Source organism: Etheostoma cragini, chromosome 11 (assembly GCF_013103735.1).
Source record: "Etheostoma cragini isolate CJK2018 chromosome 11, CSU_Ecrag_1.0, whole genome shotgun sequence".
Lineage (NCBI taxonomy): Eukaryota > Metazoa > Chordata > Actinopteri > Perciformes > Percidae > Etheostoma > Etheostoma cragini.
The window spans coordinates 6,208,499-6,225,345 of NC_048417.1; the positions used below are offsets into that span (position 1 = coordinate 6,208,499).

Consider the following 16,847-nt stretch of genomic DNA (forward strand, 5'->3'; position numbering starts at 1 on the left):
GAATTGGTTTGTAGATTGCCATCCTCTTGTATCCTCGCAATACAAGACACAGGAACTTTACTTGGGGTTTGAGGAACTGCAGCATTTATTAGGGGACAAACTGAAACCTACACTATGCACCTACTACCACTTAACAAGTAAACTGCTGATTTATTTTCTGCTGTGATAGCCGACATCTGTCTGCTCTGAGCACAGTCACTGTCACTGACGTTTCTCACCTATAATTTAGGTCTGTGTTCATCCGACGGAAAATCTCCCACTGGTTTACTCACTTCAGAAGGGTTGAAAATTGGCAACTTTCTCTCTTTAACGTTTAGCTTAGCATGGCGCCATTGCAACCATAAACACCACTGCCTCTAGCCGTTTCCTGCTTCCTGTTTGGTGCCGGAGGGACCGCAACCATTGGTTGTTCACCATGTTCACGTGATTCAACTTCATTATCAAGACTTAAAACGTGCAATAATATCAAACACGTTAGATTTTTTTGGGAATGTTTTGTTGGGACAAAGACTGACTAAGACTGAGTTTTATGACCACCTTACACAAAACAATTGAGACAACGGGAGCCCAACTCTAGCAAAACTCTCAGGATTTTATTCCAGTATTGGAAATAATTCCAACAGTGGAATCGGTCAAAAAGTTATTTGGTGCAAAGTCGTCAGAAGCCCCACAAAGCCTTATATCATCTTTTAGCTCATGGCTTTATATATCTAGCAGCCAAAAATGTCAACTTCAAGGTGGTGGAACAAAAAGAGTCAGGAAATCACCAAAGTGAGTACGACTTCTGCCATGGGGACCATGATTGTCTACACCAAAGTTAAAGGCAATCCATCAAGTTGTTATTGAAGTTTTCCAGTCTGGGCCAAAGAGTGGAGCGACCAACCATCTGACAGATGTTGCTATACCTAGAGACTTAGAACATCATCATAGCTCATAACAGGCTTTTGAGTCAACAACAAATAGTGTTTTTGTCTTGCTGTCTCTTTAGCAAATTTGCTTGCACTTTGCATGCGTAACGGGAAGTCACTGACTTATGAAAAAAGAATATAACCAGAATAAGCAGTTTTAAACAAAATCAATGATGCAAAGATATTAACTGTTGAAGTAAGAACCAGAGCCGTGGAAATTCACACCTTAGAGAAATTGCTGAAAAGTGAAATCTATTCTTCTAAAACAAATAAAAGACAAAAGATCAGGTACAAGTGGAGCGGAAAATTTAAATAAACAAACTGCTTCTTGAGTTGAAGAAAACTTTACCTTTAAGTTGAGTGTACTCCTGTTTCTATGTAAGCGAGGGAATTCGTGTCTCAAAGTTGAACCAGCTTGAATTGTTTTACAGTGTACCTTTGACAAGCTCAGAAGAACACTATCAAAGTGCCTTGCACCGTCTTTATTCTACCTCGCATTTCTTGAAGGTAAAATCCCACTGGAAACTGCAAGGTTTAGTCATTCTTTATTCAGTTGGCGTCACACCTTTGTAAGAGAATTAAAAGGAATCAACAGGAGGAATTCCTCTGTAGAGACATTTACCGGAGATTTGTAGGTAATATTTGGTGTAAAAGCCAATCAAAGTTACAGGTTCAATAGCGTGTGCACACAAAGACTCTGGGGATCCATTGCTCCCAAATCAGTTTGAAACACTTTGTTAACATTGGAAGAAGAAAAACCGATTGTGTTTAGTCAGGGAAATATTAAAAGGTTTATATTTATAGACACGCTAACAGAAATGTGAAATGTTTCGACAACTACTGGATAGATTGCCATAATATGTGGTACGTATCAGCATGGTTGCTAGGGCATGAATCGTCTTGACTCTGGTGATAACCTGACTTTTTCTCTAATACCACCAGCAGATAGAATTTTTGCCTTCCCATCCAGTAAGATACTGTGTCAAAATATCTACTGAATGAACTGACACCACATTTAGTCATCCTTGATTTCACATTGTGGTGGTTTGTACTGATGTCTTGACAACTTTTGGATGGATTGTAATGACATTTGGTCCACACATTTATGTCTCTGCAGGATGAACTGTAATCACTTTGATGATGCCCTGATTTTTCCTTTGGCACCATTATTAGGTCAACATTTTAATAAACCTGTATCTACTACTTTGGTTTATTAGAAAACACCTGCATTAACCAGTGATGTTCCCATCAGCCCTTAGATGCCTAAATGTTAGCATGCTGATCTAAAATGGTGAAAATGGTAGATATCACATACTGTCTTAGCATCAGCAGCATGTTAGCATTTCCCATTGCCTTGTAAGCATGCTGATGTTAGCATTCATCTTAGAGCGCCTGGCTTTGTATATATATATATATATATATATATATATATATATATATATATATATATATATATATATATATATATATATATATATATATATATATATATATACACACTCATCACATCTATGTATATTTATTGGACTATAGGTGTGTGTTGTTTGACTTATTTTAATAGTAAAATATAATAACCTAATTAAATAATATACATTTACATAACTCACTTATTTGGTTATGCATTCAGTCATATTTTGATCTAATCAGGGGCAAATAGGCTAGCGGTAAACATTGTATAAATTTGGAGCTAATCTGTTATTGTGAAATTTAATCAAGGATTTTGTTCAAGTTTAAAGCCACTTAATATACACAAGTTAAGACAGAAGGCAGGCAACTCTTACAAACAACAAGGGTCTACAGAAACACCTTGCTGCTGTAAGCAGTTGAGATACACATCTTTTGCCAAAGGATAAAAAAGGAAGTTTTTCGTGTGTAGGTATGTAGGAGGACTGTTTAAAAGAGGATTGCTCTGTAGGCGAGCAGGTCGTGAATGGGTGAACATCTTTTCTTCTTTTAGCTATTTCTTTTAAAGCATACAGTGTGAAGCGGGAAAAGATCAGTGAGTGCTGCTCTTCACATGCTGGATTTATCTCTTGTGCATCTCATCAGCCCTGGAGTGTGTGCTTGGTAAAAAAAGCTGAAATAGAAAAGGACAGTACTCTTCTCTAAGGTCAAGTTGCTCAAATAACATATTTTAATGTGGTTCTGTTTAATTCCCATTTGCTGACCATATAATACACTTCTACACTACACTGTACTTCTTACAACCTTAGCTCTCGTTGCTATTTAATAAACAGTATACTGTAGGTTTAAATCATTTAGGGATTGTTGCTCACTTTGGCCAACATTGACCTTGGAATTTGATATTAACACCACATCAGGGCTGTCTATATGGGCCAAATACAGCCCATTCTGATGATGAATGAGCATTGGGCTGACCTATGAGGACTGAGACACTCTAGAGAGGAAGCTAACCTTTCAGCTCATTTACTGTAGCTTTAGGGTGATTTCACATCTAGTTTTGCCAGACCTTATTCCACCCCGCTGTGGAGTAAAGTCTGGCTGCACCACAGATTAATTCTGGGATAGGAGGGAAAAAAATCGCTACGGCTCTGCAAATTAGTCTCGGGAAGAAACTTGTTTTGGTTGTCAATTTGCACCCCGCAATAGAAAACGTCACATACAACGTTATTTAAAGTTAACTGTTCACACAATACGGTAGCATGAGCTATTAAAATTAGCTGGAGACTTGGTTAAACCGCATTTGCTCATACCAGTGTATCACCCTGTGTTCGTCCCCAGCGATCCTTGCCAATTGTTCCCAAAACCTCCCAGTTTGATAGTAAAAAACAGAAAACGTATTCTTTTTAAAATCTTTAAGATCATTCACAGAAAGAATCAAGCAGGTGTGCCTTATTGCAGGATTCAAATGTTTATCAAAACCTGCCATTTTCAGCAAGTTACGTAAGCTTGCTAGCTCTGAAGTTCCTCTAATAGTTAAGAGGCAAAGTCAGGCTTGTAGTAGCTGTTTATTTAAATTGAGCCGGACTATTTACTACTTAACTTGTTTGGTAAGCTTTAACTGAACTGTGTTGCATTTGTCCACATAGTTTTATAAAGTGATTTTGGCATGAATTACAATAATTAACTACCTTAAAATCCGTCTGTTGATAGTAAAAAATGAGTTCAAACAGAAGTGTGTTCAGCTTGCGTTTGGTCTTTCTGCATGTCCCCCATTTTTTTACAACACACATCTATTTTTATTGTCCTGCTTTTACCTGTACATCATTATTTATGACATGGGAGGTCCAGCTGTAACCTTGATAATACATTATTTCTTAGTGAGCTCTTTGTGACAACCAGAGGAAATAAATAACCCAAATTGCACCATAAAGTGCAGCATAAGAATAAAGATGATGATGGATGGCAGGACTGTTCAGTGAATCAACTTGCAGTCCATCCCTTGGTTCATTTATTTGTGAGTGTAAACACAAAATTGAGGACTCATGATTATCATGTAACTGTATTATTATATAGTTCATATTATTTGCCTGCTATTAGTTTAAGACGACATGTACTGTATGTTTTCAGTTTAGATAGTGATTGTGTGACTGGGCTCATATGGCAGAGGTTGCTCTCTGATCCCAGAAGTAGAAGAACCACCATATGGCTGAACAAAACCTGTCTTTCAACTGTACTCTGAGTGAGAATGTGTTTTATTTAAGAAGAGGGACAGAGCTGTGGGTGTCTGTAGAGACTGGTTTAACAGTCTGAGAAGAAAACAAAAAAGATCAAAGTGCTCTAATGTGTTTTACAGAGAAATCCAGGCTGAATCGATTTGGCTGAACTAAAACGGCGGGCGGTCTTCACACCAAACCACTGGGTTATTCTTTAGGGTCTGTTTATACAGTTTGAGCTGTGAAAGAACAAAAACAACTTGAACCAGAGTGCTGCTTTTATTTCAGCCCGAGTTAAGAAAAGAGATGAACTAAATATCTTGTAGCAATCAATGGGTATTGATCATTCTCCTAAAATGCTTTTATTTCAGGCACAGTATAGATCAAATTGAGAAGTGGTGTGTCGTTAATGTAGAGAAGGGGTTGAAATAGGATACTGCGCTGTATGACGCCGCTTTATTTTCCTCCTGACCGCTCTGCACTCTCAATGCTGTTTTGGGTAATGAAACAGGAAAACAGCACAACATGCTTTTAAAGGCTTACGGTTCAAAACCATTTTTGAAAACTGAACCCAGAATTGAATTTGCATATCAATTTGTTTTGCTTCGTGTAACTGTTGATTTTTTTTTCAAATCAATTTATTTAATCCAAAGCCATGATGTAGTCATAGGTTATGTGGGTGCCTGATCATAAAATGTTTGTCTGTGCAAATGCAAAATTTTGTCAGTGGAAATTTTACTAACAGCACCTCTGATTCATATCATGAATGATATAAATCATTTCATAACCATTAAAGACAGAAACATACCGATTGTTGCAGCTAACAAGCTAGCGATCACGGAGGTCTCTTCGGGTTCTTTCTAGCCTCTACAGGTGATTTACTGTTTAGCCTGGAACTTGTTCCCTTTTCCGGGGTCGTTGAGCATTATTTCCAAACTGTTACATCCGAGATTTATCTACTTGACGTCCATCATTTATCACGTTTTTGCTCATTTCTGGATCCGTGCGCCGTGTCTTCTCTATGTCTGTGTACCAGGACTTTTGGAAGTAAAGGCAAGTGTTATGCCCATATATGGGCAACAGCGAGAGCAAAGAGTGTAGAGTGGGAAAGATAGTAATCTTCCAAGTCAAACTAGTCTAATGTGATCAAAGATATTATGTAGCGGACAAGATTGATAACTCCCGTTTTACAGAGGAGAATGGCGTCACTGGTTTGAGATTTGGCACATATTTGGGCCTTTTTTGAATAAATGTAAATAGTAGGTGCTTATATGAGTTATAGTGTTTATTATTTACATTTTTGCATATAGGAGAACTGTTTTAGACAACACAAATGCTTTTTTCCAGCGTTGCTGTGGGTGTAATTTCAATAAACATGACATTTTTATGTGGATTATATCATACGGGTCACAAGCGTCTGGACTTTTTTTGAAAAACTACGTTTTTTTTTAACTGTGTAAGTTATGTTCATTTCTTCACATTGTGACTCCCAAGACATATGAGAAGTGTTTTAGAGAGGAGATTGGCTTAGCTTGTACTACTCTGTGTGTCATATCAATACATATCTGGAAGATTAATGTTCCATTTTAATTATCTATTTGTCTTTAATGTTCTACAACCATTTTTAACATTCAAGTGACCTCCATGCAACACAAATATTCTAATAGCCCAGTTTGTCCTGAAAAAAATGATGTTCATATCTTGACTGTAGACAACAGGTTTGATGTTTTACAAGCTTTTTTATAAAATAAAACCAGACGGACAATGACCCGTAAAAATGACCTTAGGTCTCGGTGGGTAAATCTGAGTAACGCTATAGGTTTTTAAAAAGAAAACCAATTGTTGCACTGAGTAATTCGAACAAAGTAAACTATTGGACAGTTTGTGCTGTTCTTTCCTTCATTTCCACCCGTTTTTCAAGCAGATTCATAAAGCCCTAAGATACATAAAAGCGCAGATTAAAACATTTTCAACTCGCAAAACCTTCACGCTGCCTGGGCGAATTTATCTAATCAAACCGTTCCATTGAATTTGTATCCAATTACCACCACGTCTAGTCTCACTTTGCCGGACCTTCCTCCACAGCGCTGCAAAGGAGGGTCTCGCAAGTCCACACAGCATTATGGGATGGGAAAAAAAGGTTTATTGGCATTTCCCTAAACCAATCACATTCTTCTTGGCCAAAAATTGTACCTGAGTAAAAGTACTGTTACTTCAGAATAATAGGACTCCAGTAAAAGTAAAACCTCCTTGAGTAAGAGTTAATAAAAAATGCTTTATTTTTTAACACAAGCATTAAATCAGACATGATGTAGCTGGTGTTTCGCCCTTCTACTAAGACAAATATGCTTTTGATTTGAGGCCAGGGGTGTTCCTCCTCGTCTGTGTCTGCAAAGCCAACGGTTGATTCTGACATTCTTGTTTTGCAATGACTCTCCCAACGCTAAGATCCTGCCACAGTCACGTTGGAGAGCTTTCTAGCGGAAGTCTCTCTCTCTGTCAATAAAATGTGGCGTACGTAGGGGGGATAAAAACATTAACGCGCAGAATACCAAAGAGGTAAAAAGAAAAGTAACAAGCTTATTGTAGTCTAATGTAGCGGAGTAAGACAGTTTCTTTTTCACAAATCTACTCATGTAAAAGTAAAAAGTATATTGATTCAAAACTACTCCTATTTTTTTTTTTAAACTTACTATAAACTTTTACTTTTAAACTTTTAAACTTTTTAAACTGGACTTACTATATACTTACTACTATATCTAAACCGAGTAAATGTAACTCCTTACTACCCACCTCTGGACAGCACTAAGCACCAGACGCAATAACGGTGCTGCTGAAAAAACTTGTTTTGGTGGAGCAAGTGCACGTTCAGAACAACACAAAGAAAGCAGAAGGTGACGGATATCCGGACGAATATAAGAGACATCCGGCGGATTGTGGGGCGGCACCGGAGCAATCCCCTAAATTGATCGTTGTCGACATTGATAGCAACAACAAAAACGCGTCTAAAATTTGACTCACAATCAGTCGGAACACATAGTAAAGATGGCACATGGGTGGCATCTTTTAAGACGTTTTTTATCACATAGGCAATCATTGAGCAGCCTAGTTAGTTGGCTAGCTCTGGAAAGTTTGATCAAAGTCCAGCAAGATTACATTTTTCTGTTCTCTCAATGATTTTCTGAAAATGAACATTTCAAGTAAATCTTTAAACTGTGTGTCGGTCAAGTTTGTGCAGTGCAGTGGAACAATATGTAATCAAGTCCAAGCTCCAATGGCCTGCAACATTAATGTAAAAAGCATGTACGTTCAGTTATTGCATTAAAAGACTGTTACATTAACAAAGGAGCATTCCAAATAGAAGCTGTAGCAATGTAAATCAATCTAACGGCTGAGATATTAGATCAGGAGCGTAACCAGAGGATGGGGCATGGTGAGAGCAGCATGAAATTAGATTTCAGGGAGCCAGCACCAGTGAAAGTGACTGGCTTCAGTCAGAATCTCTTCGTAGAAGTGAACAATATTAGGAACATTCACCTCATAGGACATCTTTTGAGGTTTTTGTTTCATGAGCTGTCACAAGGAAAGTTGGAAGAAGGGCAGAAAACAATACTCTTTGAATAAGGTCTGATCTCATTGACCTGCAAACATGGCTTTTTCAGTTTCTGAGCTAATCCAAAAACCACACGTTTGTGAGTTTAACTAAGATTTTATGATAGCTCTATGTCTATAATATCCTACAAGTAAGTTATAGTTATAAATACACATAGTTAGTTGTAATTGTAAAAAAGAAAATAGTTAAATATCTAAAAACACAGGAAAACATAACATTAGGCACCTGCACCACAAAGTAAGATTATTGGGTTTGCAAGCTCAGGTTTTCCGGTTTTACAAAGCTGGCTCACTTAAACAGGGGTGGATCACCATGCTTACCGGGGTAAGTTACCATGGTAACATATATATACGACACAGGTAACCTGCCCCAGGCCAGGTTAGCTTCATAGGATTTTTAAAACAGAGCTTCTAAATAATGAATTATAGCTGTGTTTTAATTGTGCGAAGATTGTTTTATTCATGTCAATGACGAGGCTTTTACATTCCTTTTCCTTCACTGCAACGAAGAATAACATGTGGCAACTTTGACATGATATTTTTATACATACAAAAAACAATAGCAACTTGTGTCTTTTATTTCCAAATCACCAAAACACTGATAAATATAATATGATTTTCTTCTCTTCTCTCCTCTCCTCTCTGCTTTGGCAGCAAAAACAGTCTGACGTTACTTTTAACTTTTTTATGTGCATCACATATTCATTATGGTTGATTCATCGTCAAACGCAATAGCAAAATATACTCACTCTGTGTGTAATAATAACGTTTCGCACACTTTTGTTTAGCCTTTGGCTTACTTTAATATTTGGAAATTATTTGTAGTGTTACCACAGCTTCAATCTCTAGTTATGTGATGAATGTATATTTTGTTGAATATCACTTTTTGCTGTCGCTGTGTAATACAATATTCCCACACGTATGGCAGGCACTGTTTAATCTCATTTTATATTACACTAAGTAGAATTCATGTTATGATGTCTGCTTCTTTCACATGAACACACTCATAGCTGGATTAGAAAATCCAGAGTTACCTGAACTACCTTCTAACCAGCTTCGACCAGTTGTCCAGGACAGACAACGTTAGGCTCACTGAAGCCAGGTTACCCAAACTGAGTTCTCTCCCTCTAAGAGTACTCATATCGATATTGGGATTTGAGACAAGACATTAGATTTTGGATGAGGTAATATGGCTTAAGTTTAGTCTTTTCCTGGTTTTAAAGGCTGTATTACAGTAAAGTGATGTCATTTTTTGACATACCAGCCTTTCTAGCTGTTGTTCTACTTGCCTTTAACCACTTAGTCATTATATTTAGTCCCCAGGACTACGCTCAGCATCATGGGTGATCGGGCTTCCTGTTCTGGCACCCCTTGTCTCCCTGATCATCTGAGTGCACCTTAGACTACTGAGAGTTTTAAAAAGGACATTTCTTTTTAGCAAGATCTATGACTTTTAATTTACTTTTTAGTGTCCTTTTTTTATGCTTTTATTTGTCTTTATACAGATGTTTTTACCCTATAGCCGTTTGACATTAGTTTTGAATGTAAAGTGTGTTGTAAATAAAATGTATTATTATTATTATTACTGGTGATTATTAATCACAAATCTCATTGAACACCAACCAAGTCGACCCTAAAATATTGTTGCAATAACAATCTCAATGTGATGGTCAAAAGAAAAATACCGTATTCTTGATTTGCCAGACCATCTTTCACAGGGCTGTGGAAGAGGGTCTGGCGAGTCATTACAGCATTCTGGGATGTGAGAAAAGCGTGCTCTGCTTTATTGGCATTTCTTTAAACCAATCACATTCGTCCTTGGAGGCGCCAAACGCCAGACGGAGCCTCTGTTAAATCGCCTCAAGAAGTAACTTGTTTTGGTGTAAGTTCAAAGGTTGCTATAGAAACTCAGATTGGACAGATAGTCTAGCTAGCTGTCTGGATTTACCCTGCAGAGATCTGAGGAGCAGTTTACCATAGTCCTCAGAAATCCAACGGAGATCAAAATTACAACACAAAGAAAGCGTAAGGTAACGAAAAAAAGAGTCAAATTTCGGCAGAAATTTCGGCGGCAATGGAGCAATCCTGAAAGTGAAAACGTTGCGGACAAAGACAATAAGAATACTGTGATATCCTATTTTCTCCATATTGCCTAGCCCTGTTTGGTGGTTCAGGCCCCTGGTTTAGTTAATTGCAGCCAAATATCAATGCAGTGTAGTAAACAAGCAATATAATATAATATTTGTCTCAATATAATTATCTTATTTTTGGTCACATAGGAGAAATATGTAAACACGTATTGTAGCTTGGTCATATAACCTCTTTATGGTTGTCCCATGTTAACGACAGATATTGACAGTCTGTTAATTAATTGGAAGCCTATTGCCAACATTTATGAAGTGAACTGCTTTCACACCCACAGGCGAGGCAAACCGTATCGAGTTTTGTTTATTATGTCAGGAGCCATTAATTTGCTGCCAGCTTTATATTGAATATGTTATCAGAAACCTGGCAAGCGAGTGAGAGCGAAACAAAATGAGCCAATTTAATACTGTTGGCAGGAGGAGTCAGATTTCACTGCTCGCTGGGCTTTTGTCTGACTTGGAATCTCTAAAATGAATTTGTGCGACCTGATTCTCCCGAGGTGTTTGCACCTGTACCTTAATTTTATCTACAGTGCTTTCATTAGTGCTCCATGATGCAGAACTGCAATAGGCGTTGGATAATTTTCTGTTTTTCTGACAAGGGAGCTCATTGTCTAATAACATGCTCTGTGTCCCAAGTCAAACGCGTTTCAGTTATGAATAACAACCTTGATTTCAGCTCTGCAATCACGCAAACATTCCTTTCATTTTATTCTGAGGCAAAGGTGTACTAAGGTTAGATAAAGTTATTTGGCAGCCGTATGTTTCACTGAAAATATCTATTTACTCCACAAATGAAGAAATTGTGTGATGGACCCAAAAAAATGAAGTCCATTTTATAGTGAACCCAAGAGTAAAGCACACTATTGACAGTGAAACTTTCCCTCTATAAATCATAGTGATCTACAATTCATTAAACTTCATTAAAAACTTCATTGGACTTATTGTATAGGCCAGGTTGAAATACCCCATGTTCCTGTGGGATAGGGCTTGGCTGAAGTCAAAAACCAGGGGAAAAAATATCACAAAAAATAGTCCTCAGACTATATAAGGGAATTTGTGGGAATCCGTTTACATCATCTATCTTCACTGGACTCTGTGTCTGTTCCTGTTCAGCACTTGTGTTGCAAAATGCTAATGGATGTCAACAAGGATTTAAAAGTGAACCTGCAGCACTTGTTCCCAGCTTCCACAACGACCTCCTACTTTAAAACATAAAGGTTTCCCTTTTAGTTGCAACACCTATTCTGTCTCTTTCTCTCTGGGAGCAGAGCTAGCACAAAAATATTAATGCTGACTGTTATGGTCATTGTACTGTGCAAAGCAATCTGCTGCAGGTTTGGAGAAAGCAGAAACAAACAAAGAAACGGTTTGGGTTTCTGTGCATGTCTATATGGATCATGGTGGCATAAATCTGTTAGGGGGCCCTGGGGCAAATATGCTGCAGGGGGTTGTGTGCTACCCCCCTCGCACTATGTGCAACGTGGGCGCACCAGAGATCAGACAGTTCTCTGTAACAATAGCTTGTGATTAGGTGAAGTGGTAGAACAGTGATTAAACACAACATACTGCATTACTTATGCATCTTCTGAGCACAATATCAACCGCCATAATCAAAATCATAATTAAGCTCTTTAAGCTAGACTTCAAAACAGGGCTTCAGCATTAGGTAATGTCACACCAGAAATTGTCACAGGAAAACATGTGCTTTTGGTGCACTAGCTCATTCGGCAAACTCATGTAGCTGACAAGCTAACATGCAAGCCAGCCGGGAACATGCTACCGCCACTCAGTCACAATAGCTCCAAATGAACAAATGTAATGAATAAAGCTCTTCAGGCTTATTTCCATTTTCTCTGTACTGGGCACGAACGGGGATAAAAGCTCAGTCAGCGAGCTCATTAGATCACGCCACTGATGGACAGTGTGTTCACGCGGTTTATTCGAAAGATGTATTTGTGTCATTGACTCGGCTGTCTCATAAAATGTCCAAAAACATTACTTTTATTTGTGCAGCACTTTATACTCCCACAGAGGAGGTTAAACAAAAGTGGATAGTCCTAATCAGCCACAGTAATAGCTTCCTCCATTTTGGACTCTGACATCAGTGGGAGAGAGAAAGAGAGCAGACAGGTTGCAGTGAACACAGGATGCATAAAAAGTGGAGGCAGGGAAGGAGGAAGAAAGGACAGATGAGGGAGGAGGAGCTTTAATGTGCTTTGCTTTTTCTTTTTTTTGCATGAATGGAATCAATCGGGAGGTCTGGTGTGTGAGGTGGTGACGAGTATTCAGGGAAATTTTGACCATGTGTGGCTCCCAAAAGATGGAATGTGAGTGGGAGAAAATCCTCACACCAGCCACCCTCCACTCATAGGGTCAGAGTGCTTTGGTGTCAACCACAGGAGCCAGAGCTCCTCCTACTGGCACGTTTGTGCTTTGCAGTACTGCGTGTGAAATCTGATGTCAGGTCAAGACAACAACAGCACTGCAGAAAGCATGGAGTACATGCCCACATGTAACAGTGTATAAGCTGTAAGGTAGTGTACATGAAATGTAAAACAATTACAAACTAATTCACCTGCATCTAAATAGACATGTGAGACTAAGATGTAAATTTGAATGATGGAAAGGAAATTAGAAAACAATAAAATGCAGTAGATTAAAGACAAGAACAAAACCTTTTAAAGGCCTTGAGACTTTTTCTGTCAATCACCTTCTTGTACTTGTTCTAAGTTCATGTTATTGGGTGATTTCTGTTATGATTTAACTTTTTTGATTTGACTTTAGCGCACTGATCAAGATTTTGCAACATTTGAATTTGAATCAGAATCTGATGACAGTTGGTGATTTGGCTCAGATCAGACTGCACAGTCCGGGTGAGGCAGATTAGCTGAGTTTTTAAAATGAGTAAATAAATAACATGTAAATGTGTTAGCTTAATAAGCCTGGTGTCATTTCTCATCGGATGCCATAGACAAATATTTAAGATCTGAAGTTTGAATGGGCTCCAAAAACAAAATGAAAAGCCAATAGTGGCCATGAAACATTATGCTAAAAGTCTAAGCTACGGAGGTACAGCTTTTAAGTTTCTCTTAAAGATATCAGCTTTACTCACAGATCCTCCGGCAGGCTGCTCTAATAGCTTGCGGCAAAAGAACTAAAAGCATTTAGCTTTTTAGAACAACTAAAAGACTTGTGTGAGAAGACCCGAGGGCTAATTTACCAGATTTGCAACATGCAACCTACAATTGGCATCATAAGATATAACAGACCTGAAATACTTGCAAAATGTTTCACAATTTGCAATTGGCATATCATGTGCAAAATGTGACTTTTATTAAAACAAGATCCTGGTTCATACTTTGCAAGCGTGTCAGACAAATATGTTCCCCATCATGCAGTGCTATATAACTTGGTCAAATTATTTATTTGTGCTTTCCTAGTGCTCTCAGTCAACACTCAGGCTGGCAGCAGAGTTCTCAATCAATTGTAACTGAGTTATGACTGTGTAGCCCAGTGCTACTAATACACAGCAGCCTATAAACAGCTTATATATTACAGCTAGACAATGAATGGATATTGGCACAATATTCCTTTAGGAAACACAACCAGATAACTGCTGTGCAGGCTCAAAGGGAATGAGAAAGGTCACTCATATTTCTGGCCAGCCCTTTCTGTGAATAAAGCTGACTCAATGGCTGCGTCAAGGCTAATCAAAGACAGTCTGGATGGCGGATTGGAGTAGCAATACTCCATTTACACACATAGTGTCAACAATCAGACTGAGGTGCTGTCTGCAATTTCTTGAATCAGAAAAAAGTCAAGGGCGATAGCTGTCGTTAAGACATGAATGGTACGTCAACAGATTGGGTCTTTATGAAGGAAAAATACCCTCAGTCTGTATACAGAAGAGTATTTAAGGTTGGGAGTATTCATTTAAGGTTAAACTTGTTTCACAGCCTCCTGCTCTTCACTTACCCATATACTCTGAATCTCTTAATAATTCAGAATATTCTGTTCTTTCATATGATTCTCTCATCTTTCTGTAGCTTTTCAGAGGTTTTAGAGGTTTCTGGCAGCTGATGATGCAAGAAATGGCAGCTGTGAAAATCCCCACTGGGATTGTGTGTCTGTCTGTGTGTGTGTGAGACATTCAGTATTGATTTAATTGTTATTTGACATAGCAATCAAAGGGGGGAAGGGCGATTGAGATGAACTTGCTTCCTGCTGTTCGCTTTGTCAATCCATTGGTTTCCCTTCCAGCATGACAAATATGCAAATATTTGTCATCCACACTTTTTCTTGGACACTCTTTTTCAGAAGTATTTGCCAAGACGATGCTGTTACATTTCTCAGCCAAATTGTGAGTGACTTGTCTGCATACATTAACACTAGTTACAGTATCTGTTTTTGGTGCTGCCCTGTTGTGCTTCACAGCTCAGTAAATGCAATGAACTGACTCAAACAAACAAATAAGCTCAGCGTAAATTCTTTCAGGAAGACCTAACTTTTAATCAGTGCACTCCTAAATCAATTCAGCTGGTGGAAACGTTCACCTTCTTGCTTAACCAATCAAAATCGTACACAAAATGCAAGGGCCAAACACATAGTCCCAACCCTGCTTTTCAAAAATCTGTTTGTCCCTTTGCCATTCAGCTGTTGTTGCAGCCAAAGAGTTCAACCCTCCACCCCCCCCCCCCTTCCACCTCTAGTCATCTACTCCAGCTGACCGGTCCGGAGCCTCCTTCGGTCTGGTCCGCGGGCTCCTTCGTCGGCACCACCGGTGTCTAGATTCCATTGGGGGGTCTGATGGCTCTCTACAACTGTATAGATATATGAAACATTCATGTAGCGATGGAGTCTAATCGCCAAGGACTTTGTACATTTCATTGAGTTGTACAATAAACCTCATTTGCATATCTGCAAACATGTCTCTCCTTATTGAATTCACGTGGGATAGAACAGTAATTATGTTAGAAAAGGGCAACGGGGGGGCAACGGGCTCGAGCTCATCCAGTAAGAGCGTAGGCCCCGTGTTAGCTGAGTCCTCCAGCGGACCGTGTTTGAATCCAACCTGTGGTACTTTGCTGCATGTCATCCCCCATCTCTCTCCCCCTTTCGTGTCTATCCACTGTCAATAAAGGGAAAAGCCCAAAAAATTAAGCTTTAATAAAGAAAAGGCTAACAGGGCATGATTTAGGCATCTGTGTGACTGCAAGTATTCACATGGGAATGTTAGGATCCTGTAGACATCAGTAAACATGAAACTATCCTCTGCAAAACTACGTAGCACTGTTGAATTATTCTGTCTGACCATTTCTACATCCATTCTGGGGCATGACCAATATATATTGAACCTGGCTGTGCAACATTTCTGTTCGCTACAATTTATTACTATGGTTGACGTTAAGTGACTTTAACGCGCCCCCAAAGCATTGCGGGAAGGCGTCAAAAAGCTGGACGATGCCAGTATTTAAATTACCATTATTTAACAATTGAAATTTCCTCACAATCCGTATTAATCCACTCTAAATATTAGATAGATACATAGAGAGATAGATATTTATTGATCACAAAAAAATGGGAAATTACAGTGTTACAACAGCACACAAAATATACATACATACAATATACATGAAATAATAATAATACAATTTTAGAATAAAATATAAGAATATAAGAACAAATATTTAAATATACACAAGATGGGAAAACAAAATGTGCAACTGCTTAAGTAATATGCTAAATGTATAACAAAATGTAAATGAACCAATCGTGCCGGTTTCCATCTTAATGTGCATTTTTGTCTATAGGCTCAAATATATAAACCCCAGTGTTGGTTTATAACCTGAGGTTGCTAGTTCACATAGCAAGAAACAACATCCTAATTTGCACACCTCCCACACACATACACACACACATATCCTCTTCATCCAGAGGGGGCAACATTGCCTTTTGTCTGTGATGCATGTAACTAGAACAGCCCTTGTGGATAACTGGAATCATGATTCAAACCAGGAAGTCAGCCGCTCTGTCAAGTCACAGTAACTGACCGTCACTTCAATTCTTGTCATTTTTCCTTTCAATGTAAAGATAGACAGGAAAAAAAGGTCCAGAGTTGGAGCATCCTACACTCACCCTGCAAGAAAGCAAGTGACCATTCACAGATTGTGTACTTGATTGTAAAGAATTTTGACATGTTATATGATGAAATCAATATCTAGGCCTACTTACATCCATTTAATGCAATTGATATACAAAAAACAGAGCCATTGATTACAATATTATTTGTATTAATTAACTATAGGAGGTTAGGTTTTAGGGTGAAAGCAGTGGAATACATTGACTCAGATAGGCTACAGTAGGCTACTTAAGTACCATTTTTACAGTCTTGCACTTTACTTGAGTAAGTATTTTAACTATCTATTTTATACTTCTACTCAATAACATTTCAGGGGGGAGTTTTCTATTGCATTGTATTGTATCAATCCATAGTCCTACTTCTACTCCACTACATTTATTTGACACGTTGATGTCACACCCTTTATTTTGAAAACACACCGGAA

At 38.4% G+C, this 16,847-nt stretch overlaps 1 long non-coding RNA gene across 1 annotated transcript; it reads right to left on the reverse strand.

The window, feature by feature from the left end:
- Positions 1 to 245: 245 nt before the first annotated feature.
- On the reverse strand, positions 246 to 12,201 carry LOC117952897. The gene is made up of 3 exons (XR_004658531.1): positions 12,192 to 12,201; positions 7,578 to 7,588; positions 246 to 350 (listed from the first exon to the last, which is right to left on the reverse strand). It is a non-coding gene; the product is annotated as an uncharacterized LOC117952897 (long non-coding RNA).
- Positions 12,202 to 16,847: the final 4,646 nt, after the last annotated feature.